Below are 26,480 nucleotides of genomic sequence, written 5' to 3'. Positions count from 1 at the left end.
AGAAGCCCTAGCTACCAACCAACACTTTTATAATTAATAAAGCATCTGTGTGTTCCTTTGGACCTGAGAAGGACCTACACTTGGAGGAAGGTCTCAGAAGTACTGTGAGACGGGCAGAGCTCCTCTAGCTGGGGAAACTATTGGGGCAGGGCAATTACCTCCCTGGAGCTCAGAGGCAACCATTAGAGAAAAGTTGCTCCCCAAACCTTTGTGGGTTCCTCACCATCACTGCCAGCTGTAATGAGATCAATAAACTTACTGGAAGTTGAGCATTTAACTGTAATAAATATTAGCATTTAAATAGAATTTATAACAATCCCAAGAATTATAAGTGTGACCAATTTTAAACATGGATTTTAAAGACCACACTCAGTGAGTTCCATGTTTGCCCTCAAGTATTTTATGGATTGAGCCATCTTCCAAGCCCAGTTCATGTGTTTCAAAAGACAGTTTTATAACAGTATAATGTTATATGTATTGTATTTTATTGTAAGTTATGGTAATCCCTTACTGTGCCCTGCTGATGAATCACTGCACGTAAGTGTATCTGTTTGATTTCTGTTGCTGATCTTGGTTTTCAACTTGACACACCCAGGAAGAGAGGACATCAATTGAAGAATTGTCTCCATAGGGTTGGCCTGTGGATATATCTGTGGAACATAGTCTCCACTGGTGATTGATTGATTCTAGGAGTGCTCAGCCCACTGTGGGCCACACCATCCCAGAGAGATGGATTGGTCCTGTGCTGTCTAAGAGAGCTGGGTGTGCACAAGCAGAGGAAGCAGGTCAGTAATCAGCATTTCTTTCTGGCCTCTGCCTCCAGGTTCCTGCCTTGGCTCCCCCAAGGATGGACTCTGAGGTATAAACTAAAGTACACTCTTTCCTCCCTGAGTTGCTTTGGTCATGGCACTTATCATAGCAACAGAAAACAAACTAGAACACTGTGATAAACACCATGACCAAAAAACTACTTAGGGGAAGGAAGTTTATGTGGCTTACACTTCCTGATCACAGATCATCATTTCATGAAGTCGGGCAGGAACTCAAGTAGGAACAGTGGTGAGAACCATGAAGAAAAGCTGCTTATTGGCTGGCTCAGCTGCCTTTCTTACATGGCCCAGGGTCACCTTCCCAGGGACAGCACCACTTACAGTCAGCTGGGCCCTCCTGTATCAACTACCATTTAAGATAATCCTCACAGATGTGGCACCAGGCCAATATAATCTGGACAACTCTGCAGTTGACATTTTCTCTTCTCCGGTGTGTGTCAAGTTGACGGCCAAAGCTAGCTGTGACACAATTTATGGGAAAATCCTGGTATATCCAGGATTTGGTATTATCTAAGGCGTCGAGCATCCACTGAGTGTGGAGGGCTTGTCATGGGCTCCATGTGGATTAAGGGGGACTACTATGTCAACCATACTTCTTTACTCTATATCCTTAAGTTCTCCTCATAGTTGAAAGCACAGAAATAAATGTGTCGTGTGCTATAAAAACAAACAACAAGGAACTAACCCTTCTACTGACAAGTTGATTTTGCCCAGCTTCTCCCCCAGCAGCTTCCCCCCTTCCAGGGGCTAGAGGGGTGGGATGGAGAGTGCATTGTTACTCTTATCCCCAGCTGCAGAATATTAACCATGTCCCTCAGACACAATCCGTGCAGGACACAGCATGGCCTGAGCACACTGTCAGCTAGGTGACACCTGCAGCTAAGACACTTATTTGCCAGGGTGTCCCTTTACAAGGAGTACCTGGCTCATGTTCACTCTGCAGAAGACAAGTCTCTGAGCTGCAAGATACTGTGAAATAAGAAAGTTTAAGCTGTGTCCATTTTCTTCCACAAAGCCCCTGCTGGCACCTAGAGTAGAGGAGCAGTCACAGTCTGACCTTACAGCACAAACAATTCTCACTAGCTGAAGCAAAGTCTGATTATTCATCAACTCAACAAATATTAGGAACCATGGTGGGTAAGACCCTGTGTCGGGTGTGGTGACTCTTTCTACAAACAGCCTCCAAACATTTGCAAGAAATGAGGAAGATGAACCTGTATGTGTGTTTACATTGGATAAGCACAAAGGAGCTATAGGGTATCTTAATAGAAGAACCTTATGTAGGCAGGGCAGCAGGAAAGTATGCCTTACCTGAGGCCTGGAAAATGGGCAGGAGGTGAAGGAGGAGCAGACAGGGAGTAAGGTACAGTGGGTGGGGGGGGGTGCCGGCAGAGGAAGCTGTATGCAAAGAGTTTCTCTTCACCTGCAGCCCCCACTTAGGCACTCTTCTTTCTTTCTTTCTTTCTTTTTTTTTTTTTTTTGGTTTTATGAGACAGGGTTTCTCTGTATTGTTTTAGAGGCTGTCAGTCCAGCCCGGCCTCGAACTCACAGAGATCCGCCTGCCTCTGCCTCCTGAGTGCTGGGATTAAAGGCATGCGTCATCACCGCCCGGCTGCACTCTTTTTCCTAGCAGCTAGTTTAAGACCCTCCAATTGGCATCTGTAGCATGTTTGCATCACCCGAGTCCCAGTGAGCAGGTTACATGTACACAACACCTCTCGCAAGAAGAGTATGTAAAGGCAGGAGCCCCCGCCTTGATACATCGCCTGGTATCTGGCATGCAGGGGCACACAGCAGTGTCTGGAAGGAATGCAGGGAGGGAAGGTAGACATGAGGGGAAGTGGGAACAGTGTGATTAGTATCTAACTCCGGACACACTCTCCCCAGTGTCTTCACACAGAAAAGGAGGCCATGACCATGAGTGGTCGTAGCTTCCCTGCATTCACATGTTAATTTAGTCTCAAATATGTGCACTAGGTGCCATAGACGCAAGGGTGACGGAGACGCCAGTCTGTCTCCAGTGACCTTACAGTCTAGGGTGGAAAGTCAACAGAAGGACAAATCTCCCACCCTTTTACCCTTTTGTGAAATGGGATGGATTGGCAGATTTTGTCTTTCAGTGCTAGGAATAAAACTAGGAGGGAGACCTGCACATGCTAAGCAAACATTCTTCCCCTGGGCCACACATTCATCCCTGCCTAAATTTCATTTTTGCCTTTCTTCTTCAACCCGCGCGTGCGCGCGCGCGTGTGTGCGTGTGTATGTGTGTGTGTGTGTGTGTGTGTGTCTGTGTCTGTGTCTGTGTAATGTGTTGTGACTGCAGACACACATGCTACTGTACACTTACTTGTAGGGGTCAGAGGACAGCACTGGGAGTTTGTCCTCACCCTACACCTTGTTTGAAACAGGGTATGTTGTTCACCTGTGTTCTCCAGGCTAGCTGACCTCTAACTTCCCAGGGTCCTCCTGCTTCTGCCTCCCTTCCCAACACAGGAACATTTGGATTATAGATGCATTTTGCCACATCCAGTTTTTACTCGGGTTTCAGGGATTCAACTTAGACTCTTCATACCAGTGCATCAACTGCTTTACCCGCAGAGCCTCTCCACAGCCCCCAGAATACTTTTATTAGTGTGATTCAAATTAATGGGTCTCATTGTGCCACTTTTGGCATGTGTATCATAGTCTTTGACCTCATTCATCCTTCTTGCTCTCCTTTCTGTTCTCATTCACTTACCAAATATTCCCCCTCTGCTTTTAAGTAATTTCTAAAAAAGTTTTTAAAAAAAATGTGGCCAGGCAGTGGTGGCACGCACCTTTAATTCCAGCACTCAGAAAGCAGAGACAGGAGGATCTCTGTGAGTTTGAGGCCAACCTGGTCTACAGAGGAGTTCCAGGACAGACTCCAACTGTCTTGAAAAACCAAAAAAAAAAAAAATTAAAAAGGTGTGTGTGTGTTCCTGCTTGTCGGTGTGTGTACCACATACATTCAGGTGCCTGCACAGGCAGCATCCAGATTCAGTACAGGAGAGCAAGCATGCTACAGTTGTCTAAGTGTGGCTTGTTGGGCTTAGCATGTTGGCCTTCAATTCTATCCATTGTAAAATCCATGGCACACGTACACCACACTCTATCCACCCCTTTGCTGGTGATCACAGCACTCTGGAGGCAGAGGCAGTTGGATCTCTGGGAATTTGAGACCAGTCTGGTCTACAAGAGTGAATTCTAGGACAGCCTGGGCTACACGAAGAAGCCATGTATTGAGAAACCAAAATAAATAAACAACTAATAACCTGAATATGCAATAAAACCTGTGGTATGCTGGAATGGAGACCCTCTTCTACATACCCAAGCATGGTATAAAGCAGGATCGTATGGTACTGGGTGTTTGTTGTTTGAGGAATTTCCATTATGGCTAGACTAACTTACATTTCCACCAGCAGTGTGTAAGTATCCCCTATCCTAACTATTATTTGTTGTTACTTGGTATTTTGACAATAGCCCTTCTGAGTGGGGTGAGAGGGATGTAAAAGCACTTTAAAATTGCATTTCCCAGCTTTCAACTTTGATGTCAATTGTCAGACACAAGTTTAGCTTTGACCACCAACTTTTTCTTTATAGCTACCAACCCAAGGACCTGCACTTAAGAGAGCAGAATGGGCTCTCTGGGCTCTATTTTTCTGGCGATTCATTGGTTCTTTCCTTCAAAGGTAGAGAGTCCACAATCCATCTTCTAGAGCAGACTGTCTCCACAGCCAGCCCAGCCTCTTTAGCAGAACAGGACTTTTCTCCAGTCATGATGCTTCCTAGTTGACTGCACGCTTGCTCAGGGGCCTGGCTGGCCCACTCTACCCCCATCCCACAACGTCATCCTGCTCAAGTGAGTGAGTGACCCGGCTCCGCCTTCTCAGCTGCTCTCCCCAGGCTGGAGTGCCAGGGGCGGGCAGCCTTCTGCTGCGGGTGGGGGCAGCTCCTGGAACCCCAGGACAGCGTTCAGCAAGGGGCTCTAGTGAAATTAGAACCGGTGCTCTAAATTAAGGGGAGCAGATGTCCCTGTTTTGCTTGCGAGGCCTGGGTGGCCTGCTGTTCAGAGCAGAGTGGTGGAGGCACTGACCTCGGGGGCTGCTGTCAATCTCAGCGTGCAGATGGCCAGCCAGGAGCCCGGAGCCCCTCTGCATTGGAAATGCGGTGGCGGGGAGATCCCGGTCTACAGAGAGCTGTCTGGAGCGGGGGGGGGCAGCAGGCCGGGGAGCCGGAGGGCAGGAGAGAAAGGCCGCTGCGTGCACAATGGAGCCCCGCCGCGGCCCCTCGGAGGACAATGGGGTCCTCGGGGATCCGCGGTAGGCTGCGCCGGCCAGCCCGCGCTCCAGCTGCCTATTCAGAACAAGGCAGTGCAAACACGCACACTCGATTCTAAATCCTCTTAGGCCCTCTCCGTGTGAACGAGAAGAGGGGTGGCTTTACAATCCCGAACAATCCGAAGCCTGAAGAGGCCTAGAAACTGCAATGCCAAGGACAGGGTCCACAGCACGCATGCAAATGCATTCTCTAGACCACCAGAAAGGCTTTTCGCCTCGTGGTGGCCACTGCAGGAAACCCAGTACATGCTGTAAACATTGCAATCTGGCCCTCCAGTTCCACATGGTGTCCCCAAACATTTAAGGATGCCCCCCAGACACACACACACACACACACACACACACACACACACACACACACGAGACTTCCCATTAAGTGCTCAGAAAGGCCAGCTGAGCTGTGCGACCATTAGTCACTCAGGTATTTATGCTGTTTTTCCTATTTCCTTTCTGTCTTGGCCTCCGTGGTCAGTGGTATAAAATTCCTGGGAACTCCCACCTAAATATCAGCTTCCTGTTTATGTGTCGAGGAGCTTTAACATTAGACTTCAAAAGCAGTTGACCCAAATGGAGGAGGAGGAGGGGGGGGGGAGCAGGTTAGGGGTGTAAGTTCAAATTGCTTATGTCAAAATCAGAGAAGGAAGAAAGTAAAATCGAAAAGCAACCTAATGCCTAAGATCTTGCTTGGCTCAGTTTCACGTGGCCCCGGTGTCTGCAGGCACCCATAAAACACATTCTGCAAAGTATGAGCACTTTCATTTGCAGCCCCCTTCCCTTAAATGCCGCATGGTGCTCAGTTGTTATCAAAGGCTAAAATTACTGCATTAGCACAACCCGTGGGCTCCTACGCACATGTCTTGCACTTCTTCGCGGCTGTTTTCCTTACAGAAAAAAGGTTCATTTTATAGTCACCTGAGATGCAGCCTCCCTGACCCTAAGTAGGGGGAGAGGGCAGAGGCTACTTCCTGTAGCCCATCTTCTGGCACAGAATTTTCTGTGTTGTTTCCAGGGAGGGGACAACTGTTCTCGGATAGACTCCTTAAAGATAAGAACCCCCTGCCTTGAACATTAGCATCATCCCACGGCTGTCTTATATTTTGATGAAGTTTTCTGTCTTTAAAACTGGAATCTGTCTCCACTTATGGAGTCATACAGGATAAATCTAATTTTTCTTCCACATGACACTATCCTTCAAATATTTGGAGACAGTTCCATTGTCCCTGAAGTGTCCTCTAAAGTGAACATCTAAAGATCCTTCAGCTGCTATCCTTGCATCTGTCTCCCAGTCCTCCCCTGAGTAATCTAGAGAGCTTCCAGCTTGCAGGAGTGCCTTTGAAACTGAAGGCAGTGGCTCAGATCCTGCTAACTCCCAGCTTCCTGGAAGAAAGGTCTGAAAACTAAAGGTTCACGGACCAGTTAGTTACTCACAGAGCTCAGTGTTGATTTTTTACCCCAAGTCAGGAGAAACAGACCTAGTCATGAACCATAGAAAATAAGAAGAAAAATCCTACCCGGTGCTGCTAGCCCTTCGTGGTCTCCAGTTTTATCCTCACAATAGGTGCTATTATTATTATTCCCTTTTAGTCTCTGAGGTCAACTGACCCATGCAAGGGCACACAGCCACAGTCAGCAGAGTGGTCTTTCATGTGCTTCAAGTCTCTATATAATAAAAGCTGCCTCCGTGGAGCTCAGTGGCCAAATTCAAGGTCCCGAATTTGCTTTTTAGCACATTCTACAACATACAGCTTTTATTTAAAGCCAGATTGTGTATATATCATGTTTATGTAGCCACAAGGACTTTTGAAATACAAGTTAAGAACTTTAGGGAGGGGGAAAAAGTCCTTTTTGGAAGCAAATGAAACAGAAATTTCCAGTTTAAGCCAAAAGTCATCCTGAACATGCTTTTCTTCCAATGCCATTACTTAACAGCAAAGTGTTATATTACCCTTGAATTTCCTGCCCAGGCTGAGGGCAGGCCAGGCCCTTGATGCTATTTCAGTTTTTCCATGTATTTCAGCTCTATCACAGCGGGGCCACCGCCCCTGCCTCAATCTGTCCCCTGGTGTGTCAGTTAGAGAAGAATATGTTTCCCATGCATATATTGCAATTTCTTCCCGGTGCTTCTCAGCCTGCCAGAACAAAAATAAAACCACAACAAGGAGATTTAGATCAGCCCCTTGGTCACACTGTAGTTTTTTTTTTGTTTTTTTTTTTACAGTTCAGGAGGGTTGGGCATCAAACACTCCCAACTGTCATTCGTACATTCCTTCTCAGAATAAAGAAGCATTGGTGAGCGTCCCTGCCAAAGTATTTCCTACCCTGAAAAAGTTAGAGAGTTTTTTTTTCTCCAGGAAAATACTCCACGAAAGGCACAGCGAATTGATGGAGTCAGTTCTGAAAAGGGTTTTTCTCTGCTGTGGAGTGTCACACACTGCCCAGGTGGGCTCTGCCTTAGCAAGGGTCCTAAGTTGTCAAGTTTTGTTCCAATTGGCAAACAGGACACCTTTCCCTTGCTACCTAAAGAGACCCTGAAGTCACTCTCACACTGAGCCATTTATTTTTTGCCTAAGCCTTTTCTGGGCTGGGGAGATGACTTGGTGAGTAAAGCTCTGGCCATGTGTCAATGAGAACCCGAGTTCCCACCTCCAGAACCTACAGAAAGTGGTATGCAGTAGTGTTCATCTGAACCCCAGAGCCCCTGTAATAGAGATACGGGATCCTGCAAGTTTTGGGGCCAGTTAGGCTTACATATTCAGCAGCGAACAACAAATGAAACATCATTTCAAACAATGTGGAAGATAAATACTGATACAGGAGGTTGTTTGCTGACCTCTGCATGTAAGCTCTGACACACAGGCATCCAAACACTCACCCGCTCATGCACACACACACACACACACACACACACACACACACACACGCACACCATGACTTATCCTTACCTCATGCCTTACTGTCTGAATGTTTGTTTGTGGCTCACTCTCCTTATTACTTGTATATAAGTCAAGTGACCTCAAGTCTCTTGTTTATGACACAGTACATAGTATGAGCTCAGGAAAGTTGTTTGGGTGATGAATGTTTTTTTGTGCATACATATTTTACTCTTGTATTATCTGCTTAAAATAAACATTTGAAATAGTTAACTTTGTAGAGGCAGAAAATAGAATAGTGCTTGGTGGGGGTTAGGCAGAGGCTGGAGTCTGGGGATTAGGGTTTAGTGGATACTGAAACTGAGCTGGGGAAGATGATAAAAATTCTGGAGATGGGTGGCAGTGATGGTTGAGCAGCAAAGTGAATTGACTTGATGTCACTGAACTGCGCTCTTAAAATGATGAGGATGTTTATGGGTTTGTATTCTGAACATGTGAGAGTGAAGCTGCTAACTGATTATGAACAGATGTAAGAGGTAAATTGTAGGCATATGCACATATATGGAAACTGGGATAAAGTTATGTATGTCTACCTGCTAAAAGAGTCAATTTCAGAGTAAAGTTAAAAGTTTCACCACCCTAAAAGTACACATCTAAACTGTCTGAGTTAGCTTGCTGGGTGAAGAGCTGTGTGTGCATCTAAGCTTTGCTTCTATTTCCAAGATTGGCAGTTTATATCCCAGCTATCTGCTCATGAGAAGGCTCACTATTCCCAAAATACCTAGCATGTTTTCTTTATTCTTGCACATGGGCATAATACAAAAGCACACACTTGATTGTTTTATTTGTATATTTAGTATTGAGCATTTAAGAGCTTCTCATATATTTATTGTTCTTTTGTAAATATCCTTTTTTTCTAATTCCTATTTCTATGGAGCTGTTTCTTTGTATTGATTTGTATGAGTTCCATGCATAATAAAGGGGTTAATTCCTGACACATCATAATATTTGGAAATAACATTGTAGAGTCTGGGAGAAGGAGAGGGTGGCTCTGGGAAGGGCAGCTTGATATCTGTTGTAGGCCAAAACACATGACAACCCTATGGGTGGCTGCTTTCCCCACAGGATGGCTTCTTGTAAAACATCAAGCATTGTTCACTCATTGCACCAGTGAGCAGTTACTGAGCATGGAGCCACATGTTGGAACTCAGAAGTAGGCAAGACAGGTATTATTCTAGTCCATTAGAGGACAAGGGCAAACACCTTTAGATAAAGGAATAGACTGACCCATGCAGCAAGTGATGTCTGGGCACAATAGAGTGCTAAGAGTCAGTAAGTGTGGAGGCCCACTCCAGATCTAGTGTCAAGAAGAAATCTCTGAACTCCTTAATCCAGCGTCTAACATGAACCCCCTCCCATTATATAAATATTTGGAAATGTTTCTGCCACTTCTTCCTACATTTGCAAGTTTTCTTATGAGCATAGAAAAGAGCACATCACAGGGCACTGCGTTACAGAAGCTTAAAACATACATCGTCATTCTGCCCAGCCATGTTTTCCTCTTCTTTTGCCCTTTGACACCTTTTACTTGATTGCTTTTAGACTTGGATTAATTCCATCTGGCCCTAGGCCCATGCTCATTTGCATGGCTATTCTACATACAAATCTGAGTCTTGAAGAGAGCAGACCAGACTGAGCTGAGAAACCCATTCACATCCACCAAGTGCCTCCCGTCCAGCGTACTCACTGCACAGGAAAGGGGGGCCATGAAAAGCCCATGAGCCAGAGTCATGACGCACCAGGGTTGCCCCATGGTCACGCTGATGGGTGAGTCACTCCATCATCCTTATGTCCCACACGTCAAACACTTGCGGGATTCCATTTTGGGCTTTGGACATGTAATTATGGTTTGCATTGTTTCCAAAGCCACAGTTAAGCCTCGGATTATATAATTAATTGTGAGTGCTTGGCTCGGTTTATACTTTCATCTTCGATGTTTAAAAGAAATTCTTGTTTCACTCAGTAACACCAAATAGTACCCGGCCACACTAGTTGATAAAATATGCATTGGTCTAGTCGTATTCAACTGCTGTTCTGGACAAGTAACTGTTAGTGACTGGATTTAAAATCCGTTAGAGAAAAGCCCAGTGTTTCCTTCTACTTTCTGTACATGGTCCCCAATTCTTTCAGTCTTGAACAATCATATCTTTTGCCCACCAACTGATTAATTATATCAACCTTATTTAATTCAATCGATACACAGAAAGTCTGTTCATACATTCAGTAATAATTTATATTAATTATAAATATTTTTGTATACATTAATAATTTAAATGCTTACACATATTATTTATATTTGATAGATAAAATAGATGTATATTTTAATTTTATGTTAAATTGTTCATTTTATGTTTATTTGCATTCTACATGATGAACAATGCTAAGTATGAAGTAAAGCCTTCTTATAATCCTAATACGACTGAGCTGGTACCCACTTCGAGGCACACACTGTCAGGTAGTTATATCTGAATCAGCTGGACAGCACCCAAAAGTCACATGTACCTGCTGACTCCAGGCCCTAATCCTCAGACTCAGAGGTGTAAACACCCATTCTGGGGTCTTCCTAGAACTCAGGTCCTTTGTGTTGGCCATCATAGCTCTGGGCCCCTCTTCTGCCAAGCCAACAGTAGTTCTGGGATCATGCCAAAGATCACCTGCTCACCTCTAAAGGACTGCTCCTCAGGCCTCCCTGGCCATATTCTCCCATGCCAACTGCTAGCAGATGCATCTTCAGAGCACTACCCCGAGTCCCTTGCCTGGATGCTTGCAACTCTAAACTTGCCTTGTTTCTTCACTGGCTTCTAAGCTGTGGGTACTGTAGCCACAATTACACTTCGTGCCTGCCTGATTCCCCTTCTGTGAAGATGCTCCAAATAGACCCTCAGGGTACAGAGAGTAGGGACCCCTGAGCACCATGGATGAACTTGGTCATTCTCCTGTGACCTGGGTGGGGGAGGGTGTAGCTGACAGAGCAATCAGAGAAGTGTTCATAAAGAGTGTTGAAGCACTCCCTAAAAGGGGAGATGGGTAAGAGGCTAGGTAGAGAAGAAAATGTGAGCTGGTGCCCCAAAGAAAGAACCAACTGTCATTTCCTATTCCAGTTGGTGGGGGGGGGCGGGGGTTGTCATCAAGTATCCTTGTGTATGAGAAAGGCATAACAGAGGAGTTAAATGTCTAGTCCTGCCTGTACCTACTTCCCTACCAGGTGACTCACTGTCTCCTCCAGCTCTGAGTCCAGACCCATCCTGCTTAGCTCTGCTGATGGGAAGTGACTGAGCTGCAGTGAGCCACCCAGGCATCCATAGAAGCATCAGTAAAAGAGCATCTGAGTGACAGCGTGGCTTGCCTCATACAGTGCCTGTTACCAACCTGTGGATTCTGGCTCTTTTAAATTTTGAATGTCAAGTCTGATTACTTCAGATATGATATTTTGCCTGAATGTGATTGATAGAGATGACAAGCCAGAGAAATTATTTTCAATATTTGACGATGCTTTACTTTTACATGGATAACATTTGGCTCAACCAATTCAGATTTAGTTACAATAAGTCTCTTGACCTGATAGTCAATTCATGAAGTCTTCCAAAATTAACAGGCATTATAAGTGCATAGAAAACTTAGAACATGGAATAACTAGCTTTATAGCTTTAGTCTTTCCTACATAGGGCTAATTCCTGTTTGTTGGCTTTGAATATACTTTTTGTCATTTGCTCTTTCTTGTTGATTCAGTTTTCACTTGCCACTTAGGCTGGTCCAGTCTCACTACTCCCTGCCACGCTCCTCATGCACACCCTGCAGCATATCTGCAGTAGAGCTGGATAACTAAGATGTAGTTCTTGTCCCTCAGCTTCTACTCCAGTAGTGATTATATTGAGGTGGTAGAGGCTGTGGTGGCTTTAAACCTACATCTTGAGGGACGCAGAGCAAGCAGGCAAGGAGAAAACAACAGAAGTGACTGCTACACAGCCCTGGAGTCCAGAGAGCAGGGTGGCAAGGCAGGTGTGACTTTCCAAGGGGGCGTCCATGGTGGGAATACAGACCCAACAGGCAGCTCTCTGGCCAGTCCCAGCCCAAGTGCTCTGATTGGCTATTGAAAGATCTGGTTGTGTCACATTAAGTGTGACACTCTTCCTATGGTCCCAGGCCACAGGCCCTCAGTCACCCTCCAGGGTCCACTGCCAAGCTAGAAGAGAGAATCTGAACCTATGCTCTCATTCTTTTAGAGTGAACAGGTTGTCACATTCCGTTTGCTTCTCTTCCTCTTGACTTGAAAGCAAAAGCTGCATTAGACTGTGCCTGCTCAGGGAGACAACCGCAGTCACATCTCATCTCTGGGTCAGACCATCCTCACTGGAGACATCCGTCTGAACCCCTAGAGAGGTCTGCAGCACCAGTCTAAAAATAGATGAACAGAGAAGTACAGACTCAGGGATAAATGTGCCTACCAGGCCCCATGAAAACAGCTATATCAAATTCAGGCTTCCTCCCAGCCAAGCCACAGGGTCGTGAGAGACTTCCCATCTTGCCTTCTTGAGCTGGGAAAGGAGAGGAGGAAGTGGGGAGGCAGGATGTGGTGGATGGGCTGTGTGCTGCTTGGAAGGCAGAGGCCCAGAACAAAACTCTTCCTAACGATTTTGTTAGGGCTATGCGAAGCAGCCGAACACACACACACACACACACACACACACACACACACACACACACACACACACACACACACACCACTGAGAGACAGGAAAGGGAGGGAGGGAGAGAGAGAGAGAGAGAGAGAGAGAGAGAGAGAGAGAGAGAGAGAGAGAGAGAGAGAGAGAGAGAGAGAGAGAGAGAGAGAGAGAGAACCCTAAGTACCTAGAGGAATCTTGGGATTAGGATGGCTCTTCCATGGGCAGCCACCTGGTCTGAAGGCAGGGTCCTTGGAGATGCCCAAGACTATGAGAAGCACAGTACTTGCAAAGCCACGTAAGTTTGTGATTGAGCAGACAAAATCCATAGTTTACAGCCTGCTTCTGATGATTCCCCCATGACTTAGGTAAGTAGATATGCGACTGTCATCCAGGTGCCTTGTCTACCTCTGTGCTGATGTCCCTTCTGTGTCCCTATCCAGCAGTTCTGCTACTGTGAGTTGGACCAGTTCTGTCTCAGGATACAAGGTGCTAGAACTCCAGCAGGAGTCTATCTCGGCCCAGTGGCTTCTGTGATGGAAAAGATAAGTCCTCCTTGCTTCTGATTACTTCCTGGGGGTAGGGATGGGAGGATTAAAAGTAATCCTAGGAAGAGGTGATGACACAGTCACTTCTGGATCCCCAGGGAATAGCTCAGTGACTTCCTGAGTCGGCTGACTGGGCAACTTACCTTGAATGTGTGAAGCTCTGAGCTCGTGTCTGGTAGGTCTCACTGAGGGGTGTAACTAATGTTTTAGAGCCTCAGAGATCCTTACCCAAATACCTGGTGCTGCTGTTTTAAACATTTGGGGATGCTCATGGATGCTCTCCTGCTTCAGATCCTTGTGCCACGAAGAGCAGATCTCAGGCAGCAACTCCCACCTTGTGCCTGTCCTGGAGAAGAGTCCTTCTGAAAAGCTCGTCCTCTGTCATGGATTTGAGAGGGGAGGAAGACAGAATTGTCATTATTCGAGTGACTATAGATGCCAGGCCAAGTGGCATGTGGAGTGGCATTCTAGCCAGGAAGCGCTTCTCTAGATTACTGTAGCAAGCCCAGAGGCAGGATGACATATGGGTAAAACTCACCTAATGTCACACTGCTGCAGCTCATGTCTTAGAACTGTCACTTGCAAACAGCTTGATTTCAGCTAAATTAATCTCTCTGTAACTCAGTCTCATCTCTACAGTTTGATGGGGGGGGGCATGATTTTCCTGTTCCAGGGCCTGTGTGGATCTAATGAACACTATAACATTCAGGCCTTTGGAAGGTGCTCAGAAAATACCATCTTGTCCTGTTTAAACACCTTAATTCATATGGAACTGTGTGTGTGCACAGTTGGACATTTTGGTCAGGGAAGGAAAGGCACAAAGTACAGCCCATGGAACAAACTATGTTTGCCTTTGGGGGACATATTTGGAGATAAGTATGTGGTCTTTGGGGGCACATTCACTTACAGCCATAGCCCACCTCCCCCAGAAAAAAACAAACAATTCCTATGAAGTAGTTAAGCCATGATTTAGATCAAGCCATTCCTTGACCCTCCTGCTTTTTATTTCTTGAGACTTTATGCAGCTACTTAATTTAGTGCTGAAGACTTGAAGTATTGTGGAATACATTTGCATATGGTGATGGATGGGGCTTCCAACAGACAGCCTAGAATTTACTCTGCCAGCATTTTTATTACCCCTGGGTTTCACCAAACAGCAAACCTGCACAGGACACAGGGATGTGAGCACTGCTCTCTGGTTGACAAGAGATTAGGTGGTCAGTTTAAAACTGCCCAGGAAGCCTAGGGAGATGGCTAAGAGGTTAAGGTGCTTCCTGTCCAACCTGAGTACCAGATTTGGGAATCCTCAGAAATCCACAAAAATGCCAGATGGCCATGGTGGCCTACCTGTAACTCCAGCCTCAGAAGGTGGACATGGTGGTCCTCAGAGCAGGATGACTAGAAAGACTAGAGCTTATCAGTGAGCACTGGGTTTAGCTGAGAGACCCTGCATCATTGAATACAGTAGAAAAGTCACTAAAGATAATTCTTTAGTATTGGGCTTGCAGAAACACACACACACACACACACACACACACACACACAGAGAGAGAGAGAGAGAGAGAGAGAGAGAGAGAGAGAGAGAGAGAGAGAGAGAGAGAGAACAAACTACTACCCAGAAAACCAGGGGCAGGCAAACTGAATTGCCATTAAGACACTGTTCTTTCACAAAGAGGTAAAGTGAAGGAACTGACCATCTTCTGCCCATGTGTTCTTAATTAAAAACAGGGGCCATCAGGACTTTTGAAAAACAATGAGACTTTGCTAGCCCAGTTAAAAATCCCTGTCACCACAAGTCTGTGATGGAGCTTCTGAAGGACAAAGCATGTGGCATGTATTGTGACTTAGCTATCCAATGGCATGGCTGCCCAGAGAGTGAGTCCCTGGGGTCCTCAAACAGCCTGAGGGGTACAGGGCAGGGCAGGGCAATGGCCTTGATCCACCTTCCCTGTAGCTTTGGATGGCCACTGTCCTCCTGGGGAGAAAATTGTACCACTTTATTTCCCCTTTCCAGATGCTACTTTACTCCCAACCAAACTGAAGTCCAATAGTCCCGGTCAAGTAAAACACACCAAGACCTCAGAAATGCTTGCTCACCCAAGACCATTTTTCCTGACTTGTCATTTGGTCAGTTATCACTGGGTTTAGGTTCTGGGTGGTCCACACTCCTCTGGGAACTTGGTAACTTCCATGGTTTCAGTTTCCGGAGTTTTCTGCTTGCCTAGGAGTTCCAAGGAAGCTGAGCTTGCTGAGGAAGTGGGCGGCAGCAATCCAGCTGCAGAGATGGTTCAACATGGGGAAGCGAGACTGGACTTAGGAGCTGGCCCAAGCTGAAGTGGCTGCCTCTCGCCTGCCAGCTGAAAAAGATGCTCACCTGAAAATGCTCACATATTGGATACTAATTTATACAATTTTTATAGGTGCCATTAGCTCTCCTTCTTCCCTTTTGAGGTGTCAGCATCGCTAAGCCTGAGCAGCATCCTCCCTAAAGGCCCAAGCCTGATGCCACTTGGGTGGTGTTCAGTCTCTGACTCTGCATGCTTTACTGCATTCCTCTAATTTGAAGTATGCAAACTAGGCTTCTCCCTTCACAGCCGTCCCCTGCAATTTGGTTGAAGAGCTGATCACATTTCACAGCAAGAGGATAGAGACTGTCCAAAGCAATGGAGATTGCGCAAATGAACAATTTCCATTTATAGCCCTCCTGGGGGGCAATAAACACAGAAGCATCTGCTGGGAGGACTAAGGTGTGGCCTCGATTCCCAGCTTTCTCGGTTCTTATTTTGGGAGGCAGAAGGATAGGAAGTTATGGCACTCAGAGCCTAACACACAGCGCCTAGTCCAACGCACCATGGGGATGGCTGATATGGAAGAAAGAAGCAGGCCAGTTGTCTTCTAGAACAAGATAGGGAGAGGCCCTCTGATAACTCTGATAACGGAACTGGTTCTTAGCAGTCTAAGGCCACCCCCTAACTAGAGGAGCCCATTAACTGGTGCTCTGCAAAACAAACAAAACGGCACAGCTGGGTCTCCAAACAAGCAGGAATCTTTCCAACAAAAAACAATGTCTTCATTTATTCACTTGAGATTTCCATACGTGTATACAGTGTATTTTGGCACATCAACCCCTGATCTCTCTCAATTCCTCTAGCACCCCCTTGCAGCTTCATGTCTTCTTTGGTTTTTGTTTTGTTTTCATAACCATGAGTCCACATTTTGCTGCCTGAATGTGAATGGATGCAGGGCTATCCACTAGAGCATGGGAAACTTATCTGTAACTATGCCTCCAAAGAAAAATGACTCCCTCACCCACCCTGGAGTTGCCGTCAACTGCCAATAGCTCCTCAGCCAGTGGTAGAAACTTGTGAGCTCTCCCCTGTCCAAGGATGGCACTTCGACTGGCTTGCCATTACAGCACAATTGCAGTGAGCTCGGGGACACAATGTCCGTATCACAGTTTCACATGCTCCGTCCCACACTCCACTGCCGCACTCTTGAAGCCTCCTCTCCAGAGAGTGGGCAGGATGGGGGGAGGTCACTATAAATGTCCCATTCAAGGGGGAGTGCTCAGCCCTGTTGAATAGATATGAGTCTCTGAAATAGCCTGTCTGCCACAGAAAGAAACTTCTGGGGCCAAGGCTTAGAGCAGTGCTAATCTAGGGGTGTAAACATGAACGTTTAGAAAGAAGTCATAACAACATGACCACTTAGCAAACAAACAGTAGTAATTCCCCCGATCCCCAGAGACTGGCTTCCCCAACCATGGGTTTTAGACCAAATTGAAGCAGCAGGCATGAATTCCCTCCTGTGACAGGCCTAAAATCCATTAGAAAGCGATTTTGGTCACCTCTATAACAGTCATGTCACTAGTGCACCAGTGAGCACATTTTGCCTGGCAGGTTGGTATTGGAGCATGAAAGATTCAGCCCTAGGTAGAGATCACCGATGAAAAGCCTCCTCCCATGGTTCGCAGAGCATCTTTTGACAGCAGGAGAACTAGCCAGCAGGGAGGAAGTGTCTCTGTCAGTTCAGATTGATTTGCCAATATCCTACAACCAAATTGTGCAATGGCTTCAAAAATAGGGTCTTACCATCTAGTTGAGGGTAATGGCAATAGCCTGCATTTTGGGGGTGTTTCTGGGACTTCCCTGTCTTTCCACAACTTTATACCCTGGCCAAACACTTCTTCTAGAGGTAGCAGGGACATGTGTTTGTTAAAATTAACCAGATAAAGGACAGCGATGCCAAGGGGAGATCCAACTGTCTGGATCACCATATCCAGTCTTCATTCTCTGTTCTGGAGAGCCCAGAGTGCACCTAGGTGGGAATGTCCTCTTGTGGCTCCTGGGAGATTATAAGAAACTAGACAGCACTGGATCCAGAGCTCTACATCTGGTCAGGAACAGCATTTTATCAAACCCAGTATGATGGTTCTTGGCTTTCTGTTCAGAATTGTTTCATCAAGACCAGCTAGTGGGAAATAAAGCTTGTATTGTGGCTTGTGTTGCAGCTACGCAGAGGGAAGCCACCTCTCACAGGTCACGGTGCACTGGCCTTCTGGGGTAGCAGATGGGACTGCATCAAAGGTTTTCTGCTGTGACCCTGGCTTGTTTCTTCTTGTCTGATCAACCAGGTAGCTTTCCTAAGAGCAGATCGGCCCCACTGGGCAAAGCACTCAAAAGCTGGGTTCAGACTCCTCACTCAGCCCCAGGATGGGAATTCTGCGCTGAGATCTTATCTTTGCTGATCTTGGCGCATGCTGTCTTGATGGGCCCCAGATGAACCCCTACAGTGGCCAGATGGATGGATATCACCAGGGAAAACCTCCCATCACAGCATGTCATTTCCTTTCTCAGGAAAGTAGGGCTGGGGAGAGGAGGGCCATGCGGGACTGGCTGGAGAAGAGAATTAGAGCTAGTTTAGAAGTTTCTGTGAAACCCCCTCCCGCCCACCTAAGGAATAAGGGAAATTTTGGAATTACCTCCATTCCCCTTCTGCTTCTGAAGGATGTGTGTTGTGGCACTGAGCACAAAATGTACCAGAACGAATCCAGAGGAACCAGAGTTGCCTGTACAACTCTCTTTTCTAAGAAACATATTCTTTCTTGGGGTGGTTGCTTTGCCTCCGGGAATGTCTGTATACTACATGTGTGCAGTGCCCATGGAGACCAGAAGAGGGTAGAAGAGTCCCCTGCGGATGCTGGGAATTGAACCCAGAGCCTGGGGAAGAGCATCCTATGCTCTTAACCTCTGCCACCGTGTGTTCTGGGTGTATTCTTCTCTGGCAGGTTTGTGCCGATGCTGTGTATACAGCAGGCTTGTGCTGATGCTGTGTATACAGCAGGCTTGAACTGGGGAGCACCCGCACAAAGACAGGTAGTCCCTTATGTGTTTTCTTCTTTTGTTTCCTCAAGTCCTCAAACAGGAGACTGGACTTTGAATTCTATCACAGGATAAAGACTCTTTGTCAGCATGATGGGCAGGGGAGTCATGAACACTTCCCATTAAGGCTTCAATTCACCATGGACTCTTGCCTGAGATAAAGATTTCTAGGCAGCCAGTGGCAGGACAGGGAGGCTGGTTGGGAACTGGAGGTCGTTGGTCCCTAATTTGGATGAAGGTGTCTGGACGAGCACAGAAGGACTCGTATACAGACAGCAAAGGCATCAGCCATGCTACCACCTTCCTGATCTATGCATCAACGATTCTCTAGTCACTGACTGGACAGGGCTATGATGGAGGCTGCTTGGGAAGAAGGCAACTACCCCTTTTCTCTTAACAAATGCTAACAGAAGCTTCTCTGCCCACCGAGGCCAGCAATGCACGAAGCTGGGCTCACCCTGCACTGTGCTGTCACCCTTGGCACAGTGCCACAGTGGTCAACATGGTTGTGAGATCCTGAGGCAGTCACTCGTCCCTTCACAATACAGGAATCCCACGCCCGTGACAAACTCAAGACTCCAGATAGCTGCTCTTGGCCCAGTCAAGCCTTCCTCAGGTTCTCCCAAGACCAACCTGGCCTAGAGGAGCATTAAGGAAGCAGAAGGAAAATAGAATTTATTCTTAGAAAAAAAGGAACACCGCATGAAGACCGACTCTACTTGCTTCTCCTTCCTTCATCAATTGCTTTCTCAATAGGGAAGGAAACACAAGGGTCTCACATCTGTTATTTTCATCACAGTGAGATCTCTCCCCCAAACACGGGCAGAGATTTCAGTGTGACTGGAAATGGCTAGGGTGCTTTTTCTCTGGAATTGTGTGGGCCCAGACTGAAGATTGGACACCAGCTGGCTCATTTTCTATTTTGATCAAAGTAGAAGAATCGTCAAAATATTCCGTGGGATACATGCCTGTGATCCCACCAGAGCATAGTGAGTTCAAGCACAGCCTGAGCTACATGGGAGGTTTGAGGCCAGTCTATGTTATATAGTGATATTCTATCTCAGAAAAACCACTTCCACTATTTCAGAAAAGCTACCTCTCTAATCTCAGATCCACCTCCTCAAAGTCTGTGGAATCAATGTTGTATTTTTTTTGTTTGTTTTTTGAGACAGGGTTTCTTGTATTGTTTTGGAGGCTGTCCTGGAACTCGATCTGTAAACCAGGCTGGCCTCAAACTCACAGAGATCTGTCTGCCTCTGCTTCCCGAGTGCTGGGAGTAAAGGCGTGCGCCACCAATGCTGGGCTCAATGTTGTATTTTAATTGTTGTACATATGAACTCATGGACAGTGTGGTTTCATTATTAACACAATTAAAGTTACTTAATTCCTTTAAAATTGACAGTTGTGTGTGTGGAGTGGCAGGGGCTGGAGAGATGGTTCAGCAGGTAAGAGTGGTGTACCATTCCTGCAGAGGACCTGGGTTTGGTTCCCAATACCCACGTAGCAGCTCCCAGCTGTCTATAACTCCAGTGCCAAGGGATTCAACCCCTTCTTCTGACCTCCAAGCATCAGGCATATACATGGCATTCATGCATACATGCAATGAAATAAACAAAAGTCAAAACAACAACAACAAATCTTCAAAAATAAATAAAAAACAAATAGTGGTATTCCTATTTCATATTTATGATCTGGATTTGTGTGCCTATAATGCTACTATTTAAAAATCATAACACCATGTAAAGAGTAAAAAGCTTACCCGCCTGACTACAGTCATATTCGAAACAACTCTGGATGTATTTCCTAACATCTCCTGATTGATTGAACAGCAGCATTACAATTATATTTCCACATCAGGAATATGTCTTTCATTGCCACGGTTCTGAAACAGAGTCACAAGGAAGTGCAAAGACTATGAGAGTAACATACATTACCCACCAGCCACTGATGCAAAATTAGCAACCAGTTAGTAAACCTCCTCCTTGTGGAACATAAATGTGACAATTCTAAACTGGCTCCTCTTCATGCAAACTGCCTCAGCACGTGCAGCAGTGGGGACAACTCTTGCTAGGGGACAGAGACAAAAAATCCCAACCTTCATATTATGTTTCCAGGAGGGTGTTGTGTTAAGTTCCAGAGAGAGCTGGTAGAACATTCATGAGGAAATGGCATATTTTCTTTCAGATCCACCTGTTCCATCTCAAAGTGTTCAGTTCTGTAGAGCAGGTCCCTGATGTTCCAGGAATAACAGACCCCTCCCTCTCTCCTTTCCGTGCTCCACTGACCCAGGCCAAGGGGATCTATGAGCTTTGAAACAAGATTCTTTGCTCTGGACTTGCTGGATGCCTGGCCTCCTCTCATTTTCCTGGCTCCATGTGTGCTGGAGAGACAGGGTTTTGTCCTGTCTGGAGAGCAGCATGATTAGAAAGCCATTTGGCCCCCACACAGCCTCTGTGGTTCTCACCCGGCTGGTTTTGTTCTGTTTTGGCTGTGTGCCGGGGTGTCTAGCAGCTCAGTGATGTTCCATCTCCTCTGCCTGGGGTCCGGGCTTGGCCCGATTCAGAAAGTGTCAGGTGCTGTCTGGATAGAAGCCTGTGGGTCACAATGGAGTCCCAGTGCCGTGACACCCACCCAGCGCAAAAGAGACCGAGGGGCTTGACAAGCTGTCTGGCTGCCCTGCTGCATGGCTTCTTTGACTGTTTACTCAGTGCCTGGGGTTCAGAGAGTGGCAGGAGACATACCCAACACCCAGCCTCCGCTCTTGAGCCCTCCACACTCCCAAATCCTGGTTCCATGGTGAGAGGCATCTTTAATTCAGCCCCTTGCACCCCTCTCTCCATCCCAGAATTGGCCCTCCTAGTCCTGCCCTCCAAACCCCGTCTCCAGCCCTCTTCCACACTACCGACTTGCAAACTCCATTGCTCTTCTTTGGTTCTCTCATCACCCATGGTCAAATTCCTCTTAACATACAGCATTGGTAGTGTCATATAAAGTTCTTGCAGGTCTCCAGTGGTGTTTTTCATGGGCTGGAACTTCCTCAGCTAGTGCTCTGGCCACTGCTTGTTCCTTTAAATAAAGTTTTATTGAAACACAGTCATACCTATTCATTTCTGGATTATTCATGACCACCTTTGTATCATAATGAAGTCACCATGACAGAGTCCACATGCGTGCCAAGTCTGACTATTTTTCATTTGGAGGCCAGTGAGATGACCCAGTGGGTTAAGGCACCTGCTTCTAAGCCTGAAGATCTGAGTCTGACCCCTGGGAGCTACATGGTGGAATGAGAGAACCTACTTCATGAAATTGTTTTCTGATTTCAGCACATATGTGTATTTACACACACACACACACACACACACACACAAATGCACATAATTAAATCATTTAAAAAGGATTATATTTGGTCCTTTACAGAAGACATTTGCAGACCCCTGCTCTATAATATGGTTGCAACTCCCCTTACCACCCTGGGCTTTGGTGCTGCAGTGCCTTGGGTTGTACTAATCAACCCTGTTCCCTGGTGAGTACATTCTTCCAAGCCCTTCTCAAGAGGCCCCTCTTCAATCAGGCTTTTCCTGGTTCCTGTTTCAGTGTGATCTCTCAGCATAGTCACACTGGGCCCTGACTCACTGTGGAGCCTGTCACCTTCTCATTTGATCAGCTCTGTAAGGTCCTTGGGAGGAAGCAGTCAAGTCTCACTCATCTTTGGAATCATCCAGAGCTCACTGTGTGCACATAGTCATCCATTAACTTTTGGAGGCTTCCTTGGCTCAGTAGCTTCTAGCATTAGCAATCCTCCTCCTGCTTCTTGTTGGGGGCAGACAAGATGAGTAAATGAATACAAACTATGTTCTCCTGGGAAGGTTGAAGTTTTGCTGTGTGAGTCTTAGGTTGGCGCTGATGAGTTATTAAGGAAATACCCAACCCTGTACAGGAAAGGATGGAGTTGTAACCAGAAGAACGCACAAAGAAAGGATCTTTGACTCCTGCCTTCTTGGCCTCTGCTACAGTGAGCCATTTCAAGGATATGTGAGCATCAAGCTATCCCAAGAGCATGTGTAGGGGTTACTATGATTTGATTATGACTTGTGCCCCACAGGCTCACTATTGACTGCTTCCCCTCAGCCAGTAGTGCTAATTTTTGGGTGTGATTTGAACTTTGGGAGATTTATCTGAGGGCAGTGCTCTGCACAAGTTATTCCTTCTCAGTCCCGATTCTGATCCCTTCCCCTTTCTGCTTCCTGTTCCCCATGAAATAAAGGACCTTGTCCACCACATGCCGCCGCCATCATGACAAGTACAGAAGCCAAGTAGAGACAGGGTAAGCCCTCAGAGACTGTAAGCTGAATCAGATCTTTCCTCCTTCTAATTGTTCTCTGGGGTATTTTGGCACTGCTATGCAAAGCCACTGTTGCTGGGATCACTGGCAACCCTTCACAGACACTTCAAAGTTCTATCCATGGAAGGAACATGGCAAAGGAGGCAAGAAGAAGTCAGCAGAGAGCAACACAGAAAGGAGACTGTGGACAGAGCTGCTCAAGCAGAGAGGCGTGGCCTTGTGATACAGGTACACGGTAGTTTCCTGGGTTCATTTTACTCACATTTTTCTCTGAAAATCCTGGGGTACAAAATTCAAGCTAGTTTCATCAGGACAGTGTTTGTCTACAGGGTAGGCTGGGCAGGGTGACTCTGGGGTCACCCAGGCTCCAGACATTAGCACTGGCAGCTGCGGACGTGGCTCATTGCATCCAGTCTTTGTCACCATGGTCACACTGCCTTGTTTTCTGTCTGTGTCTGTTCTTCCTGCTTCCTCTTTATATTTAAACTCTGTTAGAGTAATCCAAGGGAATCACCCATCCGCAAGATCCTTTAAAAAATTAATAAGTAATTACAATGGGCTAAATGTTTGCATTCTTCTAAAATTTCTATTTCAAAATTTAAATAATAGCCCTTTGAGAAAGCATTTAATGTTTTTATATAGTATATACAATGAAAATATTATGGAAGTCAAACTAATTAACGAGTCTGTCACCTCATGTTTACTGTCTTTTAGTGTGGCAAAACCACATAATATCCTCTTAGAAAATTTCAAGCACAAAATGCAGTATTATTAATGTACAGTAGATCTAGAACTCATGTATCCAACACAATTGAAAGTTGATGTACTTTTGGCCAGTATCTCCTCAGCCTCTGGCAGAAGCTCTTCTAGTCTCTGCTTCTATATGCTTGATTCTATAATCCACATGTGAGAATATGTCTTTCAGTGTCTGTCTCACTTCACGTACCATACATACTCCAGGTTCACCCATGATGCTCCAACTTGAAGGATTCCCTTCTTACTTAAGGCTGTATAATATTCTACCTGTCATACACACTTACATGTGTGTATGTATTCAAAATTTGCATATATATCACATTTTCTCTATTAGTCTATTAATTAGTCTTGTCCTATTCTTTTTGTATTGACAGACACAGGTTGTTTTCATGTTTCGATTCTTGGGAACAATGCTGCAATGAACCTGAGGCTGTAGATATCTCCCTAAGACACCGATTACAATTCCTGTAGCTTTATAATATGCTTTGAAATCAGGGAATTTGATAACAACAGTTCTATTCCCTTTCAAGACAGCTGTGACTAACTAAACAGGATCCTCTGTAGTTCTCCATAAATTCTAGGGTTATCTTTTTCTATTTCTTTGGAAACTGAAACCAAGCTTTTGAGAGGAATTACATAAACTATATATTGCCTTGTGTTGTGTGGACACTTGACAATGTTAATTCTTCCCATGAGCAGAGATATCTCTTTAAATTTTACTTTATATGCATGTGTGGAATGTGTTGTCTGTGCCGTGTATGTGTATATGGTACATGGATTTGAGTATGTAGGTGTGCAGAGGTCAAAGGACAAAACTGGGTCTTTCTCTATCACCTTCTGTTAGTTTGCCTTGAGACAAGGTCTCTCAGTGAGCTGGAAGTTCTCCATTTTGGCTGGGCTGGCTGGCTTCATGAGCTCCCAGGATCCACCCTTGCAAATACTAGGGTTGCAGGCCCTCATAGACAATGCTTAGTCTTTTGTGTAGATGCTAAAGATTCAAGCTCTGGTCCTCATATTGAACCATCTCCCTAGCCTGATACTCTTATTTGATTGTACCCCCTACACTTTCCTTTCCAGTGAAATGAAAATTTTCATCTTCTTGGTTAAATGCATTCCTAAATTAATTTTTAACTTGTAATATAAATGGGACAGTTTACTTGATTTACTTTTCATATGGTTCATTGTTGGTATAAGGAGAGCTGTTTCCTTTGGGATTTGGCTTTTGTAGCCTATGACCTTATGTGAACATAGTTCCAAGAGTTTATTTTTTAAAATAAAGTCTTCAGAGTTTTATCACAGAATCATGACACCCAGAAATAGAGATCAAGTCTTCTGTTGATGCCTTTTGTTAAATTTTCTTGTCTAATCACCCTGTCTAGGATTCCCAGCACTATGATGAGTAGAAGCCGTGGTGGCAGACATTCTGGCCTTGTGCCAGACCTCACAGGAGAGCTTCCAGCTTTCCCCATTGATGGTAGCGATGGACTTTGCATAAATAGTTTGTACTGTACTGAGATCAGCTCATTCAGTGACTACTTTGAAAATTATTACTGTGAACAGAAATTGAACCTTGTTAAATGATTTGTTTTTGTAAATGTTAAAATTATCACATTCTCTTCTCATTCTGCTAATGTGGCATATCTATTAGATTTGTATATGCTTAACTTACCATGTTTCTCAGAGGTAAGTCCTACATGGTTGTTGCCTACTCTTCTTTTATATGTGGGTGAATTTACTAGTAGTGTTTTTTTTTTTTTGTCAGCCTTAAGGATTCACAGATCTATGCTTCTGCCTTGGATGTTCGATGGGATTTATAGGTGAAACTACCACCAACAGGCTTTTGTTGTTCTGTTCGGAGGTTGTGGATTACTGATTACATTTCTTTGTGGTTGATGAAAGGCTTTCTACGTCTTTAGGATTTGGCTACAATAGGTTGTACATTTCTCAGAATTTGTCTATTTCTTCTGTGCCATCTACTTTGCGGATTTAAAATGTTTATAGAAAAACCTTCATTCAATTGAATTACGTTTGGCATACAATTACTTCCATGTATCTTTTAAGCTTGGCTCGACAGTTTCTCCTGGAAAGTGATGAATAAGCTAAATTGAGATGTGAGCAGGCTGTAACCTGACATTTTTTCCAACAACCCAGCTTTTAGCCTTGTTGATTCCTCTGTTATCCTGTCTTCCACTTGATTTACATCTGTTCTACTTTTTATTATTTCCTTTCAGTAACTCTTGGCTCAATTTGTTATTTTTCCCTAAATTCCTTGAGGTGTAAAGTTGGTTTGTTTATTTGAGACAGTTTTTAAAGTCTTCATATACTGTTTTTGTGGCATCCCAAGCTTTTGTGTGTTGTTTTTTCATTTTGTTTGTCTGAAGATATTTTAAAATTCCTTTTGATTTCTCCTTTGAAGTGATGGCTATCAAGAGTTTGCCACTCTGTTCCACGCAGTTGTAAATTTTTCGTTTTTTGCTGTCATTTATTGGTGTCTCCATCATGTTCTTCAAAGGTACTCAGAAGGTCTTTGATCTTGAGCAGTGCACGAAGGCCTGTTTTTTGTGTGATCTTCCCTGAGATCTGTTCTGGAGGCTGTTCTCCTGCCACCATGTCCTAGTTAGCTATGATCAAACAAGGACCCAAACCAGCTTGGGGAAGAGAGGGTTCATTATTT

At 45.3% G+C, this 26,480-nt stretch overlaps 1 protein-coding gene across 14 annotated transcripts in view; it reads right to left on the bottom strand.

Annotated features, from left to right (window-relative positions):
* Positions 1-11,588: 11,588 nt before the first annotated feature.
* The window catches only part of LOC106022415 (homeobox protein GBX-2-like), a 141,867-nt gene continuing 126,975 nt past the window's right edge, over positions 11,589-26,480 (bottom strand). For 5 of the 14 annotated variants that reach the window (XR_005880674.1, XR_005880675.1, XR_005880677.1 and 2 more), the window contains 4 exons: positions 23,313-23,578; positions 20,468-21,774; positions 13,556-15,684; positions 11,589-12,513 (listed from right to left, as the gene is read on the bottom strand). The gene's annotated coding sequence lies outside the window, so the exon portion shown is untranslated. Of the gene's footprint in view, positions 12,514-12,966; positions 13,353-13,555; positions 15,685-20,467; positions 21,775-23,312; positions 23,579-26,480 lie in introns of all 14 variants that reach the window. The other 9 variants (XR_005880683.1, XR_005880678.1, XR_005880680.1 and 6 more) reach the window with 9 other exon arrangements.

This window comes from Mesocricetus auratus, unplaced genomic scaffold, assembly GCF_017639785.1.
Source record: "Mesocricetus auratus isolate SY011 unplaced genomic scaffold, BCM_Maur_2.0 Super-Scaffold_100013, whole genome shotgun sequence".
Taxonomy (NCBI): domain Eukaryota; kingdom Metazoa; phylum Chordata; class Mammalia; order Rodentia; family Cricetidae; genus Mesocricetus; species Mesocricetus auratus.
Note: the sequence above shows the minus strand (reverse complement) of the source record. Positions and strands in the feature narration are given on the sequence as shown.